Source organism: Odocoileus virginianus, chromosome 14, assembly GCF_023699985.2.
Source record: "Odocoileus virginianus isolate 20LAN1187 ecotype Illinois chromosome 14, Ovbor_1.2, whole genome shotgun sequence".
NCBI lineage: Eukaryota > Metazoa > Chordata > Mammalia > Artiodactyla > Cervidae > Odocoileus > Odocoileus virginianus.
Window position 1 is genome coordinate 49,385,775 of NC_069687.1, and position 15,273 is coordinate 49,401,047.

Below are 15,273 nucleotides of genomic sequence, written 5' to 3' on the forward strand. Positions count from 1 at the left end.
TATAGCTTTTCTAAGTGCCTGCTATATTCCAGACACAGGGGATGTTGTCCAAAACAAATCTAACCCCTGGTCACAGAATTTAAATCTTAGTGCAGGGGAAAGAAGACAAATATAAACAAATTAATAAATATATTTAGGTTGAAATAAAATTATAAACCAATAAATATATTTTAGTTTAAAGCATATGAAATGGTCAAATTTAGTCTGAAGCATATGAAATGGCCAGATTCTTGACCCACAAAAAAGGCAATTTCATACCGTTTAACTTAATGGAATGTGACAGGTGATGACAAGTACTACGAAGAAGAAGACAGGAAGGGTAAGTAGACAGAGAGTGATGGGGTGGGTGTGAGTGTGCTATTTTAGATACTGTGGCTACACAAGCCTCTCTCAGAATGTGCTGTTTGAACAGAGATGGAGATGAATGAAGGAGTGAGTGATGTGGATGGATGCCTGGAGGAAGAATACTCCAATGACAGGAATGTGCATGTGAAAAGGTTCTCCGAAGGGAGTGTGGATGGCATATTCAAGGAACAGTGAGGAAAGCAGAGTGGAATAAATAAACAGGGTGAGATGAGACTAGAGAAGGGACCAGGGCAGACCCTATAATGCAACATCAGCCACAGTAAAAAAAAAAAAAAAACAAAACAAAACTGCCTATGTCACTGCTAGTGAGATGTGAAGCCCTTAGAAAGTTTGGAAAGCAGAGTGGTAAAACCTGACTTGTATTTTCAGTGGTATGGAGGCCAGCCTCCGGGACAGAACAAGCACAGGTAACTTAGTGAGGAAGCTAATGCACTAGCCCACGTGCTAGACCGTTGTAACGAAGACGTGCGTGGTAGCGAAGGTGGCAGGAGAGGCTGCACACTCACAGTTCTTTCATGACTCTTCTAATCTTTCTTTGTTAGAACTTATTTGTCTCACCAATGTTTTATCACAGCAAGTATATTGTCAAGCTTTCATATTCTGAGTTTGGTGATCCCAGTAGCAAAATCATCTTGCCTACCTGCTAATTCTGATAAACTTCTAGATCATTCTGAATTCAGCACCCCCAAAACCTACATTTGCATGCACCGTAGCCTAACACATCTTCATCACCACTCTACATAACGCATCTCTAATCACTCTCAAGACAATGGCACCATACCTGATTGAGGAGGAGCTGGCATTCACTCTGCAAGGAGCACCACCAGAAAATGAACATGTGTCTCTTCCCAGCGACTGTAACTGACGAGAGGACTCAGCCTGAGCCACAGCAGGAGATTCATTCATGGCCCACTGTGACGCAAGGTCACTTCTCTGAGTAAGAAAACTTCCTGACTGTGTCCCTGCAGCTGGGCCCCTTCCTCTGAAGTTTCTATGCTTTACAACTCCCTGAAAAGGAAGTGGTCTTAAGGGGGCTGTAGCCCTTTAGGGAGAAGCTGACCACACGGCTTCATGGCATGTTAATGCAACTTCTGCGACTTCTGGCCCCACTTCCCCCTCATGCCCACAGAGGGCTCCATGTAGTCCATTCAACATTGAGGGAGAGTAATAAGTAATCAGCTGAGCAAGATCAATGCCAAGTCATCATGGCAGGATAGAAACCCAGTTTCTGTCTCTCAGTGTCATGTATCATTCAAGAGTAAAGTATAATAATGTTTATAAAATCCAGTTGGTCCAAGAAAACAAGTCATGTCAAAATCATTAATCCACATATCTTAAGTTTAAAAAAAAAATCCTAAAATACAGTTTGCATGCAACATGCAAAGAGCCTCCAAAGGAGAGGATCTGACATTAAAATGTCACTGAATTTATTGCTCAGCTCTAAGACTCACACACTGAAGAGCCCACGTAGGGTCACGAGTAATAGTATTAAAATAAATATTCAAAACTTATTTTCTGAAAAAGCATTTTGCAAAAACATAGTTGGACATACTTTTGTTTAAAAAAATCTTCATTTGCACAATGAAAAAGAACAAGAAAACAGAAATCAAAATGTATTCATCACCCTGGTTTTCCCTCTACTTGTAAATAAAACAGACACTACACCACTTAGTATTTGAACAAAATTAAGGTAGATCTGAAGTGATGCTATTTAAGACTACCAAGGCTGAAAATTACAGCCTGAATTCAATCTGCTATCAAAAGCCCTTGAGATGTCAGATAATGTAAAAGAAATTTGATATAATGATTAAAAATTCCACTGAAAGGCCTTTGCTTGAATTTTGCTGCTGAAAATCTTCTTCTGCTAAAATTTCAAGGTTTCTTACAGCATTTCTACATTTATTCTCTGACCCCAGTAACTGAAAATCTCCCTTCTCTGCAGACACGGATTTTATCATAAGACACATTGATTCTGCAGAAAATTGGAGTCCAACTTTAAGAGTTTTTCACAGCATGGATATTTTTTCCATTTAAAGTTTTTGTTCACTTTTCCTAATACTATGAAAATAATATAACAATACTGAGGAAAATTTTTGGTTTGAAAGTTGATTCCAGATAAAAGCATGCTCTTCTGATGAACCTGTATCAGGTCCCCAGTCCCTGAGCAGTAAAGATAAGCATCTTTAGAAGCAGGCTAGGAGTGTCACCAAGCAGGCAATAGTCTGGGTCTGGCTTGGCTCAAAGAAGCAAAATTTGTACAGAAGAGACCCTGTGTTCCTGGACCTCCTCAGTCTAGTAACTGATTATTTTCAAAATTTGAGATTAGGTGACTAACAAGGCTAAAAATGTATGGGGGGGGTGGCGCAGGGTAGAGAAATGCAAATCAAAACTACAGTGAGGTATCACCTCCCACCAGTCAAAATGACTGTCATCAAAAAATCCACAAACAATAAATGCTTGAGAGGGTGAGGAGGGAAGGGAACCCTCCCACACTGTTGATGGGAATATAAATTGGTACAGCCGCTACGGACTTCCCAGGTGGTGCTAGTGGTAAAGAACCCGCCTGCCAATGCAGAAGACATAAGAAACACAGGTTCAGTCTCTGGGTCAGGAAGATCCCCTGGAGGAGGGCATGGCAATCCAGTATTCTTGCCTGGAGAATCCTATGGACAGAGGAAGGGCTACAGTCCATAGAGTCACAAAGAGTCAGACATGGCTGAAGAGACTTAGGCACACACTCATGCACAGCCACTATGGAGAACACTACGGAAGTTCCATAAAAAACTAAAAACAGAGCTACCATGTGACCCTGCAGTCCCACTCTTGGGCATGTATCTGGAGAAAAACACGCACCAAAAGGATACATGCATCCTAATGTTCATCACAAGACTGTTTACAAGAGCCAAGACATGGAAACAACCAAAGGAATGGATAAAGAAAATGTGGTATATGTATGCAATTGAATATTACTCGGCCATTAAAAAGAATGAAATAATGCCATTTGCAGCAACATGGATGGATCAAGAGAGGGTATACTAAGTGAGGTAGGTCAGACAGAGAAAGAGAAATATTCTATGGCACCACTTAACATGCAGAATCTAAAAAAGGAATGATAAAAGTGAACTTATTTACAAAATGTAAACAGACTCACAGACTTAGAAAATGAACTTATGGTTGCCAGGGGAGCAAATGAACTTATGGGGGAAAGGGAGTTAGGGAGTGTGGGATAGACAGACACATGGCTGTATTTAAAATGGATAACCAGCAACATATAGCACAGGGAATTCTGTTCAATGTTATGTGGCAGCCTGGATGGGAGGGGAATCTCGGGTAGAATGGATACATGTGTATGTGTGGCTGAGTCCCTTTGCTGTGCGCCTAAAACTATCACAAAATTGCTAATCAGTTATATTCTAATATAAAACAAGAAAGTTTTTAAGAACTGTATGCAGGATGGAGAATATGGCATGAACATAATTTTTAAACAATGAAAGGTACATTTTTCACTTATAAATGAAATACATTTTAAAAAAAAATCCCAGTCTAATTTGCAAAATCGATACTCCCAAATCCACTGCTTACTTTTTCAATATTTTTTTGGTCAACCATAAGCTACAGATCCATTTCAGTTTGTTTAGTTAGATTATTTCTAAAGATATTGCAAAATAGCTGAAGTTCTACTAAAAAAAGAAGAGCCTTTGAAACATATGGTAAACTAGTTATTGGGTTTTAGAGACAGTTGAAAGATCCGTGAAAGTATGGTGGTAGTAACGGCAGGGTTTTGGACCGACAGGGAGACAATGAGACATAGAGAAATGCAGGATTGTACAGCTTTCAGTCTCAGTTTTAAGATTTGATTCCTACAGAAGCAGTGGAAAATTGGAGCAGTATTTAAGAGGGCAGCCATCAACTGGAAGAAATGTAATATACCCAGGACTGTACCTAATCCTTCCGGCTGGCCCCTTTTCCTCTTCATGGATCCTCTTTGTCAATAAATTTTCAGAAGTGTTTATACCACTCCTGGGCTCTATTTTTCCATTCCATGCCACATTTTAGGGGAAAAGCTATAAAAATATATAGGTGAACTAGAGCAAGATTTTGACTCCTACCATTTGGAACTTGACTAGAGTGATGAACAGACTAGACTGAATTTTGGAGACAGTACACACTGGTGGATTAAGCCAATGTTTTGAAAGGCCAGTAATCACCGGACTACAAAGAAACAGCTCACCAGTAAGTGGTTTCGCCAGCAACTAAAGGCCAAAGGACAATAGTGCTGGAAGCCAATTTATTGAAACTAATCAGATGGCAAAAACTTAACCAGAAAGCACCCATGGTTCTGCTGATAACATCTGCTCTCCAGGTTTCAACCATTTAATTTTTAATCTAGACTCCTATAGCACAGGCTCTTTGCACCTTGCCCCAGAGATTCTGAGTAAATGCATTTTATTTTTAGATGTTTCCTCTCTTGACACAGGGTTCCACAAATACGAAAAAACAAGTGATCCCCCAGGCATGCCAGGGATTGTTGCTGTCTCCTCTCTTACTCTGTGGTCTCCTGGAAGCATTTAAAACAACAGTTAGCTGAGAAATGTTTTCCTGCAGAACAAGACACTTTTCCCTTGGCCCTAAAATGGGTATGCACTAAAAGGATTGAGTCTGCTTTGGAACATTAGGTTGGCCCTTTTTGATAAATTGACGGTGCTTCAGAGTTAAGAGGCTGTCTTAATTTTACAGTAAAGAGCTCTCCTATGAGAACATAAGAAAAATCTCAGGTGGCATTTTTATTGAAAACATTATTATTCCCATTCTAGCAAAAGAATTTGTTGTGAGAAGAAAAGTCATACCATCTTAATTAATGTTATTCACTTTTGTTTACAGAGGCTCATCTCTAACATGCTCAGAATTAGTACTGAAGTCAAGGGTATTAAATCAAAAGGAGTCAGATGTCTTGATGGTTTCCAAAATAACAATTCAAAATGTATTTGTCAATATTTCACAAACTATATGTCCCAGATTAATCTGTAATGATGGGACAGAGTAAAACGGAACCTGACTCAATGATAAACCACTCTGGGGACTATGTGGTGTGATAAACTGCTAATTCAACAAAGCCATCAACATATTACACCTTTAGAATCTTTCATGCTTCTGACAAGAATTCTCAATCAACCTTGATTCTTAGAAGAGTATATCTTTGATATAGCTCTTCTTTCTACAGTCCTAAAATTGTATTTTAGCCAGAGTTGATAAACAGAAGGTAGCATAATCTTGTCAAAGTAAAGACTGGTGTTTCTCAAAGGAAAGCATTGCTATATGGGAGATTAACTATGATGCCCCTGTTCCTAGTCTAAGATCACTTGAAAACTTGAGTCCAAGCTTCAACCAGAAGTGTCAATATTATACTGAGAGGCAAGAAAATATTTCTCTTCATTAAATCATTAAGCTTCTGAGGTCATTCATGCTCATTCATACATGTTAGTATCCTCATTCCCCCAGAGAACACAAATGGGAATACCTCTGTGGATATTCAGTCAAAAATGTTATCCTGTCCAGCTCCTATCTTTAGACAGGTGAAGCATTATTGATTTCATTTTACAGACAAAGGAAGTGATTCCCAGAGCATCTCTGCTGCCAGAATTTACCTGTCTTTCCAACTAAACCAAAAACACTAGTAATTAGTAACAATATACAGGGTTTCCCTTGTGTCCTTTAATGTAATCTTGCAGCACAAATTGATTGGGGCTTCAAAATCATCTAGGAAAGCCAAGTGCAAACTTAAATAGACTCCTTACAGTGCAAGAAGCAGGAAGTATTAGTAGCTGTTAATAAAAACAGACCATGTCATTATGATGTTTAGACGTAATCTGATTCAGCCAGTAATGAGATATGAGGTTTTGAAAAATCATTTAATTCTGTGTCTCAGGCTCCTAGCCTGTGAAATGGGAATATTAATGGTATCTACATCGTAAGGTCACTGAAGAAATTAAATGAGAAAACATACATTAAGCATTTAATGTAGTGTCTGTCATACAGTAAATGCTCAATTAGTACAGCTATTAATATACAATATTTGTTGATTAATGAGCATTGTTTTATGCATGAAAAATCTACTGAAAAGTAACAGCATGGTCCCAGTACTTTCTAAAAGGGAAGAACTGCTACCTGACTTTAAATTTTGTCTCCTTGGGACAGTGTCATATTCCTTTCTATAAGTTTAGTGATCACCCTTCACATCAGACCATGTCAACTATATCAGTTGAGATTAGAAAGAGCACCTTTATTTCAGCTTTACCAACAGTAACTCATTGGAACAACCCAGTATCCACAAGGAGTCTCCCTTTCGTATACCATGATAACCATTCATGACTAATTTTTTATTTCCTAAAAAACATTCCAGTATATCAAGATATTGGTTTTTGCTGTCAATGAGAAGTAGGTTCCAGTCCTGACTCTATTACTTACTAGCTGTGTGACCTAGGCAACTCACTTCTCTCTGAGCCTCAATTTCTTCATTTGTAAGTGAACATAATTATAACATAGAAGGCTGTTATATGTATTAGGCAATTTAAATTCACAGTTACTTGCTTTTTATCAAGTTCTCAAGAATAAACTTGCTTTTGGCTTTGATTTACTCTTGGGTCCGAAAAGTAACTTGTATTAGAGAATGTATTTTCTAATCCCAATCTAACCTCAGCAAGTGATTCCTCAAACATTGCTTCTATACACCTTTTTACATTTCTCTAAATTGATGATGTCTTTTGAATTATAATCTTGATGTTTAACAAGCTCATCATCTGTCTAGACACATACATTGTGAAAGAAAAAGCTCATGATTTCAGTATTACATTCGGAACCTCAGAATTTAATTCTAGTGAATAAATATCAGAGCACTTCTTCCATACATCTTTACCAAGCCTAACTTACATGGAATCTCCAGGAAATTAATACCACCAAATTGTCACTCCAATTAGCAAAAGGAATGCTCTCTATTCTAAACTGTTGCCAAAACTGAAACTACGTGTAGATTTTCAAAATCACATAATCAACACAATCAAGGATATTATCTCAAATTCACCATCAACTAGCCCATTACTTTCATAGTTTGAATATCTTTAACATGGCCTCATCAGAAATTCAAAAACATCTTTTTTTAAAGTGTTTTAAAACCACTTATTTAAGGATTAAAGGACAGACAAAAAATCTGAGTCTAATTTATTTCACAAATGTTTAAATTATAGTTGTGTTTAACGTATGAAATCAGTAACCCTAAACACTTGTGTCCCCAACCACCCAGAAATGTACTCACAACTTGAATCTCATGAATGCTTTAGAATAAAAACTAGGCAAATAACTACATTTACTAGATACATATTACATGAAAACCTTTCTAGTCAACACATTGAAAAGTATAAAAGAAATACAACTGGCTCTCCCCTCAAGGAAATAATTATACACACTCATAACCAAGAGGACTGATGTGCTGTGCTTAGTCGCTTAGTCACGTCCAACTCTTTGCGGCTCCTCTGGCCATGGGGATTCTCCAGGCAAGAATCCTGGAGGGGGTTGCCATGCTCTCCTCCAGGGGATCTTCCCAACCAGAGATCGAACGCAGGTCTCCCGCTTTGCAGGTGAATTCTTTACTGTCTGAGCTACCAGGGAGGCCTGATAGAGCAACACATTTTGTAGATGTGAGCTGACACAGGTGCATGAAGAAGTAGTGCCCACACTGACAGGGAACGGAGTGGGCTTGGGAAAAACACACATTGGGGTGGAAACAAAAAAAGTTGAATTTTAAATTACTTAACAATACTATAGAGTCTAAAATTCACACAGAAAAGATGGCCAAGGAGAAACTGAATTTAATCCTATGTGCAACTAAGGAGGCACTGTACGATCTTAAAAGGAAAAACAATGAAAAAATAGTATTGAGGCAAGACTATCCTCAAATCATTTCCACCTTTTCTTAGAAGTTCTGCACAAAACCTTTATTTTTAAGGAGGCTTTTTTTTTCTTTGTTACAGGACAATTTTCACGGCTTTAGCAGTTCCCAAAGTAATTCTGAGTTTTTATGTAAAAAATTACTATTTATTTTAAAACTAAGACCTGCATGCCTCGATACAGTTTTTAAAGTTTCTATCTTGTTGTAAATGGTGTCCTTAGCTTACAGTGTGTCTGGAGGCATTCAGCATTTAGCTCCCTGATAAAATGACAAGGGACTGAAATAGACTGCAGGAAACTTACATTAACTTCCGTCACGTCCAGTGGTTTGGGGAGTGAAGCTATGCGAGAGAGCATTAGTGCCAGCAGATGCTGATAGAACGCAGCAGCTCCTCAGACAAAATGGACATTTTCCCGTCAACAAGGGCCCCTCACCCCTGAGGAGTGTCTGAAGCAATCCCAGCAGCAGGGGGATGTGATTTGCTGGATATAGACACACTCTGTCTCCTCTCCTAAAATGAGGTTGATTCTCATTACTCTTAAGGAGTCACACAAGCTGTTGGCAATTTGCTCCAGTGAAGAGCAAACCACATTGAGTGGTTGCAACACTTCAGACCTCCAAGAGCAGCAGAAGCAGAAGGTGCCCACAGCCCCCTGATGACTGGCGATTTCTGGACCTTTCTAATAATAACTGAGACGAAGGGGCAAATGAAGTCTGTCACACACACATCACTAGCCAGGCCTGGTTTTTGCAATGCTGAATTAACAGAAAGAGGGGACCATTTAGCAACTAACCGTATTGCAAAACAGTCCACAGCACAGCCTGCTCTGGCTGCCACCACTGATGGCAGCATCGCTCAGCTTCATCCTGTCACCTTGGCACCACCTAAAGCAGTGGTGTGTGCCTGCACCTGCAGAAGACAGCATGCTCTATGCAATGAAGCATTCATACAATTCAGTAGGAAAAACAAATGGACAGACACAAATGGGCAATTCATAAAAGAACAAAAATTATATAGGCATGTGTGTGTGTATATATATATATATATATATATATATATTTAAATATGAAAAGTTTTGACCTCACTAATAAGACCACAAAATGAAACAAAATCAAGAACCATTTTTCCAATAAAATCAGTCAATATTTTTCAAAGTAAAAAAAAAAAATCACTAGATGGATTTACATTGAATTTAAAATGTTCCTACCTGTCAGAAATAGCAAATACTTTACAAATATAATTAGGTAAACATCATATGCAAATATACAAATTCTGGCAAGACATTGAAATGAAAAAGGCACATGGTGAGATTTAGGATTCTCTTTTTTATAATTTTTAAATTCTTACCATTGTTTGTATAATAAATAATTTAGCTTTTAAGAAAAGGAAACAAACAGCAAATACTGACACAAACATCTGAAAAGTAGTTTGCCAATAGGTACATTATGCTTAAAAAATACCCAAAGGAAAAACAGGAAAAAACTTCATGTTCAAAAATATTTAATTCAAGCCTTTTATATAGCATCTGAAGATAAAGATAAAATTTATTTATCTGAATAAATAAAGATAAAATGAGAAGGGAAGCTTAATAAGAAAATAGGATAATAAAACTATCAATATTTAAGAAAAATATGCAGGAACAATTTTAAAATTGTTCTGTTTGTTAAAACTATGTCACCTGGGACTTAAAAAGTTTTTAAATTTTTATTGTGAAATATTTTTTACATACAAAATAGTGCATATAATGATTATAAACACTTTATATAGTTTCAAGTGAAAAAAGTGGGCTTCCCAAGTGACCCAATGGTAAATAATCAATCTGCAAGGCAGAAAACGTGGGTTTGATCCCTGAGTGGGGAAGATTCCCTGGAGAATGAAACGGCAACTCCCTCCAGGATTCTTGCCTGGGAAATCCCATGGACAGAGGAGCCTGGGCTATAATTTATGGGTTTGCAAAGAGCTGGACACAGCTTACTGACTAAATAGTTGCAAGTGAAAAAATCAGGACACAGTTATATATAGCACATGATTACAATTGTATATAAAAATTCCCTTTGCATAAAATATGCCTAGAGGGAAATAATTAGAAGTCTTAACAGTGATGATTCTTTGGTAGTAAAATGAGAGGTAATTTTTTTCCTATTTTCCCTACTTTCAAAATTTTATTTAACTTCTGTTAAATAGAAGCTCATTATATTTACTATCTCTAACTTCAGATGCTAAATTGGAGAAGTGTCAGAACCATCATATTCGGCTATTTATTTTTTTCAGCAAATATTGAGTCCTTCCTATGATCACAAAAACCAGATATTAAAGAAGGATAAATGCATATGAGACATATTTCATGCTCTCCAAAAGCTCATAAGAAACACTACAGAATGATGGAATAGCAAAGTAGAAAAATAAACTCATCATAAATTTAATGAATTAAATTCATAAGTACACAGTGGCAATATCCAAGATGAAAGATGAAGCACATATCATAGGGTCTTGTCCCTTCCTTATGCATTGATAATCAGGATGAATGTCCCCAATTAACAAATCTACATTCTTAGGCAGAATCTAGTCTAAAGCTGACGGGAAAGGTTACCCAGACTCAGGAAAGAAGCCAGTAACAACTGCTCGAAAAACCGTCCTCTGCTCTTCTTTAATCTCCCTGTGATTCTCTATGGGCAATTTTATTCTGTTATCTTTATAACCATAGGAAACTCATAAATTTCTGATCTTAGATATCATCTTGCCTGAAAATTCCATCCATTCCAAATCCACTTTATAATAACACGCAGCTCAAAAATTTTCAAGGCAGTGTCTTCCACTTATGAACAGTCTGACTCCATTCAACACATTTGTAAAATATCTTTTAGAAGGCAAGTGCTAGATTAAGCCCTATTTACACAAGATGACAAAGAAAAGGCCCCTGCCCTTAAAGAGGCCATGAGGCAAAAGGAAACCATGGAGCATGCCAATGATTTTCTATTGCTTATTCATAGAGTCTCAAATGCTCTCCTGGCAGTTTCACTACATTTCTAGAATGGGCACTAAGGAAGGAATGGCTACTTCTGCTTTGCAGATAAGCCCAGTTAAGAGTGGGTGGCCTTAAGGTAGTATTAGAGGGAAAAAGGGAATCATAGTTGGATAACTTTAGAAAACTTTTCTTGAAGATTTATAATGTACCTTTTTTTAAGGCTCAAGTATTTCAGTAAATAAATCTATTTATATTCACTCATTCTTATGCACCCCACCATCACCACCATCACTACCACCTGTTTTTAAAATGGGACCATTTTTTCATCTTATATCTGTTAATATTTCATGGAAAACCCACAGGGAAAAGCTGCTCTAATCTGGCCACACATTTAATGGTGATAAGTTGAAGCTCAGAAACACATAGTAAATCACACACTCAAAGTCAAACTGGTAGCTCTGGCAGAAACAGCTCTGGATCCCAGGACACTAAATCATTCTGGTATTCATCCGATGTCCTATAGATCATACAATGTCAAATTTTTAAAAAATCAAATATTCTGGATACTGATTAATGGAGCCAGCATGATTTTAGCACAGAGAAGGGAAATTCCAACAACGCATAGAGTTGGCAAAAAAAAAAAAAAAAAGTGAAGCTCTAAGTGAATGTAAGTCAACACTACAATATGAATTTAAAATATAAAAGCCTCTGTTCTCCATCTAGAGGAGAGAAGACAAACTAGTCACACGCTGAAGGGATTGGAGCCATCGTTCTTTAGAGTAGGCATGTCCTCTAGCTGTCAACCTCTTCCAGGACCACAGACAATGGTGGTACATGGATACAACTGTTTCTATAAAGCTGATCATCCCAGTGGAGGGGATGAAGAACAAAAACTGACAATAACAGGATCCTTCTTTGAAAACCATCTAACCGCACAATGGGTTCCTAAGGGAGCTGGTGTCCTCTACATTGGAAGTTTCATTAAGAAATAGGATAGATTATCATCTACTGGGAAATGTATAAGAATAGCTCTGCCTAAAGAAAAGAGATGGCCTTGATAAAATTTCAGAGTTATCACCAACCTTTTGAGACAGCCTGTGAGTCAGAGGCTGGCCATGCTCCCTATGTGCTACCCAGAGACTGCCTCATATTCTGCTTCTTTGCCTAAACTTTTGATCATTTTATTGTTTATTGGCATCTTAGTCTTCCCTATGAAGAAACATGAAAATGAAAGAAGACCGGAAACAAATTATTACATTGACTTCTTTCCTAGAAAGATTTTTTTTTAACATAAGATATAACAGAAAAGGGTATACATTATGGCTAAAATATGATCTGGATTATCCATCCATTTTTGTATCCCATTTCTTGATCAAATAGAAACAACACGAATACTGGAGCCTATCACTGACCAGGCTACATTAGAGAGGAGTTGCTCTAATGAAAGTTCCAAACTGAGACTTTTCAGAACCAATTTTTCTACTCTAAATCAGAAACCACAAAGGTTTGAAACAATTTCCTTTCTCCCATATATCCTGTCCCACATATCTTTAAAAATCTACTGCTAATAAGAAATGGTTCTGAGAAGGCTTTAGAGGTGTTTCAACATGTAACCAAATTAACAACTTTTCTATTCAATATAACTTTAAATCAAAACAAAGTAAAACAACTGCAACACTAAAATCCCTCCATTTAAAATATGTATGCATTTGGTATATCAGAATTAACACTGATAGTTTCTAGATGAATTTTACTCATCATGACACAAAGGATAAACTGAGTTTCACACTTAGAACTTAAGGATAATGTCCAAGTTTAAAGACTTTAATGATTTTTTAAAAAAAATCAATTAGCATTGGTCAAGATGAAAATATAATCCTATTAGTACTACCTAGAATAAAAGCCTCTTAATTACATAAGAAACAAAGAAATTGACAATTTCCTGAGCTCCAAGTATGCATGAATCAGATAAAAACAATATTTCTGAAGTTTGTTAGTTTTTTTAATTCCCCCAATACTGCATCCTATATGACATTCACCAGAAGAACTATAGTTTTTCTGTGTCCTTTTGGCGCTAATTATGTCCAATAATTAGGTGACTGACAGAACTTCAGTGCAGTCTGTGTAATTCAGGCACAGAGAAATTACCTCCACCCAGTCTCTGTAGTCTCCTCAGCAATCTTCCATCTCAGTGTATGACAGAGAGAGAAAAGATAAATACACTAAAGTCCATAGGATTAGCCACTCTTACCCAGAAAGATTATTATCACCTGGATTTAGCAAAAATATTGATTGCACCATGGCCTGAAACACACTTGTAGAATTGTTGAATGCAGAAACAATTGTAGAATGGATAGCACCAATATGTGAGTTGGTTCCTCAAACACTGAAAAGAACACATGGTCTGATAACTAATTTAAATGACTTGTAAGTGGGGTCATATTGTAGAAACCAGAAATCACCTTCTAAATACATTGCCAAAGCAATCTTGAGAATGGAACTGGAGGAATCAACCTGCCTGACTTCAGACTATACTACAAAGCCACAGTCATCAAGACAGTATGGTGCTTGCACAAAGACAGAAATATAGATCAATGGAACAAAACTGAAAGCCCAGAGATAAATCCACACACCTATGGACACCTTACCTTTGACAAAGGAGGCAAGAATATACAATGGAGAAAAGACAATCTCTTCAACAAGTGGTACTGGGAAAACTGGTCAACCACTTGTAAAAGAATGAAACTAGAATACTTTCTAACACCATACACAAAAATAAACTCAAAATGGATTAAAGATCTAAATGTAAGACCAGAAACTATAAAACTCCTAGAGGAAAGCATAGGCAAAACACTCTGACATAAATCACAGCAGGATCCTCTATGACCCACCTCCCATATTAATGGAAATAAAAGCAAAGATAAACAATTGGGACTGAATTAAACTTAAAAGCTCTTGCACAACAAAGGAAACTATAAGCAAGGTGAAAAGACAGCCTTCAGAATGGGAGAAAATAATAGCAAATGAAGCAACTGACAAAGAATTAATCTCAAAAATATACAAGCAACTCCTGTAGCTCAACTCCAGAAAAATAAATGACCCAATCAAAAAATGGGCCAAAGAACTAAACAGATATTTCTCCAAAGAAGACATACAGATGGCTAACAAACACATGAAAAGATTCTCAGCATCACTCATTATCAGAGAAATGCAAATCAAAACCACAATGAAGTACCATTTCATGCCAGTCAGAATGGCTGCTATCCAAAAGTCTACAAGCAATAAATGCTGGAGAGGGTGTGGAGAAAAGGGAACCCTCTTACACTGTTGGTGGGAATGCAAACTTGTACAGTCACTATGGAGAACAGTGTGTGAGTGTGTGTTAGTTGCTCAGTCATGTCTGACTCTCTGTGACCCCATGGACTGTAGCCCACCAGACACCTCTGTCCATGGGATTCTCCAGGCAAGAATACTGGAGTGGGTTGCCATTTCCTTCTCTGAGAACAGTGTACAGATTCCTTAAAAAACTGGAAATAGAACTGCCATATGACCCAGCAATCCCATTGCTGGGCATACACACCGAGGAAACCAGAATTGAAAAAGATACATGCACCCCAATGTTCATCGCAGCACTGTTTATAATAGCCAGGACATGGAAGCAACCCAGATGCCCATCAGCAGACGAATGGATGAGGAAGCTGTGGTTCATATACACAGTGGGATATTACTCAGCCATTAAGAAGAATACACTTGAATCAGTTCTAATGAGATGGATGAAACTGGAGCCTATTATACAGAGTGAAGTAAGCCAGAAAGAAAAACACCAATACAGTATACTAAGGCATATATATGGAATTTAGAATGATGGTAATGATGACCCTATATGCGAGACAGCAAAAGAGACACAGATGTAAAGAACAGTCTTTCAGACTCTGTGGGAGAAGGCGAGGGTGGGATGATTTGAGAGAATAGCATTGAAATGTCTATACTATCATATGT

General features: G+C 37.5%; 1 long non-coding RNA gene across 2 annotated transcripts in view; it reads right to left on the bottom strand.

Annotated features, from left to right (window-relative positions):
- LOC110129858 (uncharacterized) overlaps positions 1-15,273 on the bottom strand; it is a 378,298-nt gene that overhangs the window by 250,816 nt on the left and 112,209 nt on the right. Inside the window, exon 1 of one of the 2 annotated variants that reach the window (XR_011491242.1) lies at positions 1,148-1,390. The exons of the other annotated variant lie outside the window; for it this stretch is intronic. This is a non-coding gene — a long non-coding RNA (uncharacterized lncRNA). Of the gene's footprint in view, positions 1-1,147; positions 1,391-15,273 lie in introns of those variants that run through there. 2 annotated transcript variants of the gene reach the window in all.